Raw genomic sequence first — 8,784 nt, forward strand, 5'->3', positions numbered from 1 at the left:
CTGCTGGCAGCCGCGGGGATCCCAGAGCCCTTTGAATCCCAGCCCCGGCTGGGAGTCAGAGGACTCTGGGCTGCCTGCAACCGCAGGGAGCCCAGAGCCTTTTAAATCCCAGCCGGGGCCGGGAATCAGAGGGCTCTGGGCTGCCCGCTGCGGCGGGGAGCCCAGAACCCTTTAAATCTCAGCCGCTGCTGGGATTTAAAGGGCTCTGGGCTGCCTGCAACCGCGGGGAGCCCGCAGCCCTTAAAAACTCAGCCGCGGCAGGGATTTAAAGGGCTCTGGGCTGCCTGCAACCGGGGGGAGCTGAGACCCTTTTAAATCCCAGCCGCAGCCGGGAATCAGAGGGCTCTGCGCTGCCCGCTGCGGCGGGGAGCCCAGAGCCCTTTAAATCTCAGCCGCGGCTGGGATTTAAAGGGCTCTGGGCTGCCTGCACCCGCGGGGAGCACAGAGCTTTTAAAATCCCAGCCGCGGCCGGGAATCAGAGGGCTCTGGGCTCCCCGCCGCAGCAGGCAGCCCAGAGCCCTCTGATTCCCGGCCGCGGCTGGGATTTAAAAGGCTCTGGGCTGCCCGCCGCGGCGGGGAGCCCAGAGCCCTCTGATTCCCGGCCGCGGCTCGGATTTAAAAGGCTCTGGGCTCCCCGCGGTTGCAGGCAGCCCAGAGCCCTTTAAATCCCAGCCGCGGCCGGGAATCAGAGGGCTCTGGGCTGCCTGCTGCAGCGGGAAGCCCAGAGCCCTCTGATTCCCGGCCGCGGCTGGGATTTAAAAGGCTCTGGGCTGCCCGCCGCGGCGGGGAGCCCAGAGCCCTCTGATTCCCGGCCGCGGCTCGGATTTAAAAGTCTCTGGGATCCCCGTGGTTGCAGGCAGCCCAGAGCCCTTTAAATCCCAGCCGGGGCCGGGAATCAGAGGGCTCTGGGCTGCCTGCTGCTGGGGGAAGCCCTGAGCCCTCTGATTCCCGGCCGCGGCTGGGATTTAAAAGGCTCTGGGCTGCCCGCCGCAGCAGACAGCCCAGAGCCCTCTGATTCCCGGCCGCGGCTGGGATTTAAAGGGCTCTGGGCTCCCCGCCGCAGCGGGAAGCCCAGAGCCCTCTGATTCCCGGCTGCGGCTGGGATTTAAAAGGCTCTGGGCTCCCCGCGTTTGCAGGCAGCCCAGAGCCCTTTAAATCCCAGCCGCGGCCGGGAATCAGAGGGCTCTGGGCTGTCTGCTGCGGCGGGCAGCCCAGAGCCTTTTAAATCCCAGCCGCCGCCGGGAATCAGAGGGCTCTGGGCTGCCTGCAACCGCGGGGAGCCCAGAGCCTTTTAAATCTCAGCCGCTGCTGGGATTTAAAGGGCTCTGGGCTGCCTGCAACCGCGGGGAGCCCAGAGCCTTTTAAATCCCAGCCGCCGCCGGGAATCAGAGGGCTCTGGGCTTCCCGCTGCAGCAGGCAGCCCAGAGCCCTCTGATTCCCGGCGGCGGCTGGGATTTAAAGGGCTCTGGGCAGCCCTGGCGGCGGCGGCGGCAGCGGCGGGGGGGCGCTCCAAGCAGGGGAGAAAAAACATTGGTGGGGCAGAGCCCCTGCTTGGGATTTATTCATGGGGCTAAAGCCCCAGAGCCCCATATAAGTCGGCGCCTATGCGTAAGAGGGCTGTGAGGAATAGGTGACCAGATGTCCCATTTTATAGGGACAGTTCTGATTTTTGGGTCTTTTTCTTATATAGGCTCCTATTACCCTCCACCCTCTGTCCTGATTTTTCACACTTGCTGTCTGGTCACCCTAGTTAGGAACTTCAGAGAGACCTGAACAACGCAGGAAATGGGCAACAGGAGAGTAAATGAAATCCAGTGTCAATAAATGCAAAGTATCATACACCAAAGGGGAAAGTCTGAACTCCTCATCCAAATGGACTGTACCAACTCAGGAGAGGACCTGGCCATCGCAGAAGTCTGCTCAATGGAGACCTCTCCTAAGTGAACAGTGGCAGGCCAAGAAAGCTAATAAAACATTGCTCTGTGGGGTGGGAGGTGGGGGGTGGGGGGCTTTTACCAGCAACACTGCAGGAAGCCTGGGGTTCCTCCTGTATTGGGTGGGCCTGAGAAGAGGAGAGGCTGGAAGGACCCTTAGCCCTGGACTTCCAGCTGTTGCTTAGTAAAGCTAATGTTAAAAAAGTTACATAATATTTACACTGGTTAAGAAAACAATGTCTGTACATCTAGGTATAATGCTTAGATTATCCATAAAGACAAAGTTTGTTTTAAAAGTCAAAAGCACAAGAAATACATAATCATCAATAACCCAAATTAAAGGGATTACATTTAACAATTCAGTTTAGATATTAGAATCCAAATACTTGGGTACATCACTCATGAAAAGTTGTACAGAGAGTTGGTTGGGAAAGCAAATACATCAAGCAATGAGTGAAAATTGTCCCTCAGTAACTGAGAATTTGGGGCAGGTTGTCCATTGGGATTTCACTGGGAACTGAGCCAATCAGGCTCTTTCTATGCCATCCCTGAGTACTTGGTACTGGCCACATTTTGCTTTATGCAGCATTGTTTATTTGTGGAGTCACATGCCAAAGAAGGTGGGTGGGGGCAGTCGGAGGCCGCATGGAACTTGGAGCTCATCACCCTGCAGCTACCAATTCTCCCTGCTCGTTCCAGCTTTCAGCAGTAGTTTGCATGGAGTGTTTGCAGATCAAAGGCAGACAGCACCGGGTGAGCATGAGCAGGGACCCTCTGTAGGGAAGCCCCATCTCCTGGGCGGACTGGCTGAGTTGTGGGACATTGCTGCTGGGGGGGTGGGGGGGCAAAATGAGGCAGGAGTTAAATAACTGGTGTCCCCAGGCAACTCTGACACCTCCTTTAGAGGACAACATGCATGACTAGCTCTCATATTTATTATTAGCCTGTCTGTAGAGTGAAATACCAGTCAAAATATGCCTGCAAAGAGCTCCGGATGCCCGAACAATTTATTAGAGTCACAATAGCTGGCGCCCACCCAGCAGGAAAACATTATCCCACACACACAATGAATGAACTCAGCCAGCCAATAAATCAAAGCTGCAAAACTGCCCCGTTAGCCGCCCAGGAACAACTCTCAACCCTCTCCCGTAACTCTATCCAGTAAAGAAGAGCCCGTCAGGCTCTGGTGAAGGGGCTGGTCCCTTGTGATGTATCCTGGAGCCTGACAGGTTCTTTCTGATTGGAAGCCAGAGCAGGGAGCTCTGGAGGTACGAGGATATTGGTTGGGTAAAGCACATGCAGTGGGAGCATGTCAGCTGCCGCACCCCTTGATAGGGCTGCCCTGCACTACCCTTCCCCTGCTGACCCAGGACAAGGGATTTAAAAACAAGATAAAGAATGAAAAAATCCTGCCACCTACCTTATGAAACCAGGAGAAACTTCTCAGCAGTTACAGAATTGCTGTCCTCCAGCTACAGTCAGTTACATGGGCCCCTAGTCCAGGAGGTGCCTCACAATTAATGAATTGAAGTGAGGCTACGAAGCAAAATCATTTTGGAAAAGAGAATCAGTTGGGTATCAGTCTGAACTCGTGCAGTTTTCTGTTAATGCTTGTTCAATGGCTGAAGAATTTATTCTTTATTCCTGCACGTAGCAAGGCTGAAGAAGAAAGTGAAAGAGTAAAGCAGAGCAAGGGGGTTCGCCAGAGGTTAAAAATCATTTTTGCTGCTTTTTAGCAAAACTGACAATCACAACCACCACTCTTCCCACAGCTGCTGGCCCACAGCTCCTCACAGCCTGGAGAGTAGGGTCAGGGCCTCCCTCACTTATCCAGCTCTGACTCAGATCCAGCCCTCCTACCAATACCCCCTACTCCAAATATCCCGGGTTAAGTGACTTGTCCAACATCCTGGCTCTTCCTGCAGCCTCCTCCTCATTCCCTACGCAGATGTTCTATCACATTATAGGATGTGCTAGGTAAATTGGTCTGTGTGTCTCACTGGACTTAGCAGAAGTGGCTCGGCAGAACCAAGCACACAGATTTGGCTCAATCAGTCTGAGACACACTGTGGCCATGTGGGAGAGACCTGTCCTGATCCTAAAGCTACTAGAACTGAGCTTGTGCAACATCTCATGTTCAGGTTCGCTGTTACCTCATCTGTTAGAAGGGGGACAAGGGTCCTTGATGGTCTCCTCAGGTAGGGACATGACACCTTGATCAATAATAATACTGTGAAGCGCAGAGAATTGTTAACACGAGTGAGTGGAAGAAGTGAGACTAGACCTCATGGTCTCCTGGCTCCCAGGCCAGTGCACCTCCCTCTAGCCTAGGGGTGTTAATCTCATTCTGTGCAGGGGGCCAAATTCCATTGTATTATGATCTCTGGGCCAGAGCATCCATTTAGGGCTCACCACTCTCCTCATTCCAAAGTGACGCCCTCACCAGCCTCCATGGGAGATTAAGAGCAGTAATAGAGTAAATTCCCTGTTCATTATCATCACCGTGTTACTTCTCCAGGGCCTTGTTATCGTGCTCAGCATCACTCAGTGGGGAAAACGCTCACCACTGTGACCACCATTCTCTGTCCTTTGATCCTCCTCCTTCCCCATCCTCTTGTTTCCCTGCTTTCCTTTTTCTCCCCTGCCTCTTCCTGTCTTCCCTTGGCATTTCCTTCCCCTCAGCTACTCCCACTTCACTCGCAAGGTTGCCCTCCCACCCTCTACCCTAGCCCAGCTACTAAAATGGACAGCAGTGAAATAGTTCATGCTCAGGTTTAAACACAATTGTTGGGAGTGGGGAGCCGAAGTTCTGCAGAATTTAGTGTTAGCGCTGGGCCTTCTCATCTGTGGTTCAAGAAATGAGGTCTAATAGCTTCATATTATCAATTCTGGCCCTTGGTTCAGGTCCCACACAGAAGATGTCAGCAGTGGAAGTCCACTGCTCTGAGTTTGTGGGCTCCTGTTCTTCACTGTGTCACCCATTTGCCAGACTAATCCAATGGGGAAGCCCTAGGAAACAGGAGACAGTATTGGACAACATGCCTCCAGACACCAGAAGGAGACACACGTGCAAAGAGCTCAGGGCCCATTGGTCCTCGGTTGAGTCACCGAGTTCCTGAGGCAGGAGGAATAAAAGGCTCTCCCTCCTTTGGGGATCAGAGGAGTCCCACTAGAACAGAGGTGGGCAAACTATGGCCCATGGGATTGTCCTGCCAGGTCTTGAGCTCCTGGCCGAGGAGGCTGCCCCCCGTCCCTCCCCTGCTGTCCCCAGGGATGGGAGGTCCCGAGGGCAGGGCCAGGCTGTTTGGGGAAGCACAGCCTTCCCTACCCGGACCTCCATATAGTTTCGTACCTCTATGTGGCCCTCGGGCTAAAACGTTTGCCCACCCCTGCACTAGAGGACAATTGTTTTTCATTCAGTGTAGGTTAAAAAAAATCAGCTCACAATCAAGGTGTCCTAGCTCAGCAATGCCTTGTTCAAATAACTCGTTTTCCCCAATAACTTGATCTCACCCCCGACAATCAGGCTGAGCTGACTTATCTTTTGGAATTTAGAGAGGATGAAAAAAGTAAGTTTTAAACAAAAACTTCATTGCAAACTGAACTCTGCAGAGGCTACTGCCTATGTCTCCAGCTCTCCTCCAGGGGTCATACTGATTTATGCCAGCCGATATCCTGGCAAAGGTTTCCGATGGTGGAAGGTTTACCAGGAATCTAGGTTACGGTGGCACTTCTTGTGTTCACAGCACACACAGAGAGAAGTTGTGTGTGGGACTAGATGTTGGACTAGATGACCTCCTGAGGTCCCTTCCAACCCTGAGATTCTATGATTCTATGATTCTATGAAGTTAAATAAAAACATAACTTTTTTTCTCAGAATTCAGAACACACACACAAGAACCCAACACTAAGAAGAGAGACAAAGCAGGCTGCTCCGTAAAGCACAACTCTCCCCAACTTACTTTAAGCTGGCTGTCTGCAAACTGACTGCTGGCACAATCACAAGCTTATCTACAGAGCCCTCTAGCCTGCAAGTATGACCAGGGAATTCCTCGCTCCCCACCACACACCCTTACAGTGATAGCTGGCAATTCCAACACAGTCAGACCTCAGTACACCTCAGCACTGAGGCCCTCTAATCTCCCCTACACTCAGGCAGCCATTGAGGGTCGGTGCAGCCCAGGGAAGTGGGTACAACCACGGCTGCCAGGGAACAGACACTATTTCAGTCTGTGAATAAACAGACACTATTTCAGTCTGTGTTACAGGAAAATGGAAAAGGGACTGCAAAGATCTCTGAGCATTTTAGTAATTTCTGCAGCAATTTTTAAAGTATCATAGAATCTCAGGGTTGGAAGGGACCTCAGGAGGTCATCTAGTCCAACCCCCTGCTCAAAGCAGGACCAACCCCAACTAAATCATCCCAGCCAGGGCTTTGTCAAGCCTGACCTTAAAAACCTCTAAGGAAGGAGATTCCACCACCTCCTTAGGTAACGCATTCCAGTTCCTCACCACTCTCCTAGGGAAAAAGTTTTTCCTAATATCCAACCTAAACCTCCCCCTCTTCAACTTGAGACCATTACTCCTTGTTCTGTCATCTTCTACCACTGAGAACAGTCTAGATCCATCCTCCTTGGAACCCCCTTTCAGGTAGTTGAAAGCAGCTATCAAATCCCCCCTCATTCTTCTCTTCTGCAGACTAAACAATCCCAGTTCCCTCAGCCTCTTCTCATAAGGCATGTGCTCCAGCCCCCTAATCATTTTTGTTGCCCTCCGCTGGACTCTTTCCAATTTATCCACATCCTTCTTGTAGTGTGGGGCCCAAAACTGGACACAGTACTCCAAATGAGGCCTCACCAGTGCTGAATAGAGGGGAATGATCACATCCCTCGATCTGCTGGAAATGCCCCTAATTATACAACCCAAAATGCCATTAGAACTTCTTGGCAACAAGGACACACTGTTGACTCATATTCAGCTTTTCGTCCACCGTAACCCCTAGGTCCTTTTCTGCAGAACTGCTGCCCAGCCATTCGGTCCCTAGTCTGTAGCAGTGCATGGGATTCTGCCGTCCTAAGTGCAGGACTCTGCACTTGTCCTTGTTGAACCTCATCAGGTTTCTTTTGGCCCAGTCCTCTAATTTGTCTAGGTCCCTCTGTATCCTATCTCTACCCTCCAGCGTAGGAAAGTGAGAGCCCCAGACAGACTCCCATCCATAGGAACAGCTCCCATGAAGAACAACAGAGCCTCACCCAGAGCAATCAGGGGCTGACACTCACCTGCCTGCTGGATCCTATAGGGAAGGGCAGAGGCTGGTGGTGGAGGAAGGGGTCCTACCTTCAGAACTACCAGGTCTGTGTTGCAAGTGAACGTCTCAGTATTTACGGTAGCATTGCACGTCTGACTCCAGTCTGTTCAGACAGATATTGCTGGTTAACTTACAGCAATTTTATCTGAACAGAAACATTTTCCATGCATCTAGAATCTTCCAATTGAAAGTGAAACCATCACTGGTAAATTACAGGAATCTCATTTATGGTACACAGAGATAAAAGATTTTAAGAAACACACACACACAGTCCAAGGGTGGTGACAGCTTTAGTTTTTAAGGCATTTTCCTGCTCGCTCAGTCACTGTCACAACAATTTCTGTCATACACATATGCCAAGGCTTTCTGCCCCCACAAGCACTATATTTTTTCTGACTGAAGCAGTGTGCCAGAGGGGTGCAGAACTAATCAGACCTCAGCAGTAGTCCTTGTCCAAGGCAGAAGAGGCCTTGCTGCAGTTCCAGGTAATTCACAAGTTTTCTGGTTCAAAATAAAACAAACTCACTGAGAGGCCACATTCTCCTTCCACAGTGGAGAATAAACAACAAGAGCCATACTCTGCCCGGCCTTCACACAGGTGGGCAGTGTGAGCACAGAGAGGTTTTTCCCTCCCTCCTTGCATAGCCTACATAAAGTCCCCCCCATCCTGTGCCAACAGGACTAGAGCAGGGCAGACAGGGCAGGGCAGCCCTATGAAATGGTGCAACAGCTGACATGCTCCCCCTCCATGTGCTCTAACCTAACCAATATCCACCTACCTCCAGAGCTTCCTGCCCTGACTTCCAATCAGAAAGGCCCTGTCTGGCTCCTGGGTTCAGGAGAAGGGACCAGCCCTTTCACCAGAGCCTAACAGGCCCTTCTTTATTTGATAGAGGGTTGAGGGCTGTTCCTGGGCGGCTAATCATAGAATCACAGAATCACAGAATATCACGGTTGGAAGGGACCTCAGAAGGTCATCAAGTCCAACCCCCTGCTCAAAGCAGGACCAAACCCAACTAAATCATCATAGCCAGGACTTTGTCAAGCCTAACCTTAAAAACCTCTAAGGAAGGAGATTCCACCACCTCCTTAGGTAACGCATTCCAGTGCTTCACCACCCACCTAGTGAAAAAGTTTTTCCTAATATCCAACCTAAACCTCCCCCTCTTCAACTTGAGGCCATTACACCCTGTTCTGTCATCAGATACCACTGAGAACAGTCTAACTCCATCCTCTTTGGAACCCCCTTTCAGGTAGTTGAAAGCAGCTATCAAATCCCGCCTCATTCTTCTCTTCCGCAGACTAAACAATCCCCGTTCCCTCAGCTTCTCCTCATAAGTCATGTGCTCCAGCTCCCTAATCATTTTTGTTGCCCTCTGCTGGACTCTTTCCAATTTATCCACATCCTTCTTGTAGTGTGGGGCCCAAAACTGGACACAGTACTCCAGATGAGGCCTTACCAATGTTGAATAGAGGGGAATGATCACATCCCTCAATCTGCTGGCAATGCCCCTACTTATACAGCCCAAAATGCCATTAGCA

The 8,784-nt window shown here is 51.5% G+C and overlaps 1 protein-coding gene across 1 annotated transcript in view; it reads right to left on the reverse strand.

Annotated features, from left to right (window-relative positions):
* Positions 1-7,360, reverse strand: part of LOC123371949 (butyrophilin subfamily 1 member A1-like) — a 42,986-nt gene extending 35,626 nt beyond the window's left edge. The window contains exons 1-2 of the mRNA XM_045019864.1: positions 7,214-7,360; positions 3,355-3,593 (exon numbers count right to left, since the gene is read on the reverse strand). The gene's annotated coding sequence lies outside the window, so the exon portion shown is untranslated. The remainder of the gene's footprint in view (positions 1-3,354; positions 3,594-7,213) is intronic.
* Positions 7,361-8,784: the final 1,424 nt, after the last annotated feature.

This window comes from Mauremys mutica, chromosome 5, assembly GCF_020497125.1.
Source record: "Mauremys mutica isolate MM-2020 ecotype Southern chromosome 5, ASM2049712v1, whole genome shotgun sequence".
Classification (NCBI taxonomy): Eukaryota; Metazoa; Chordata; order Testudines; family Geoemydidae; genus Mauremys; species Mauremys mutica.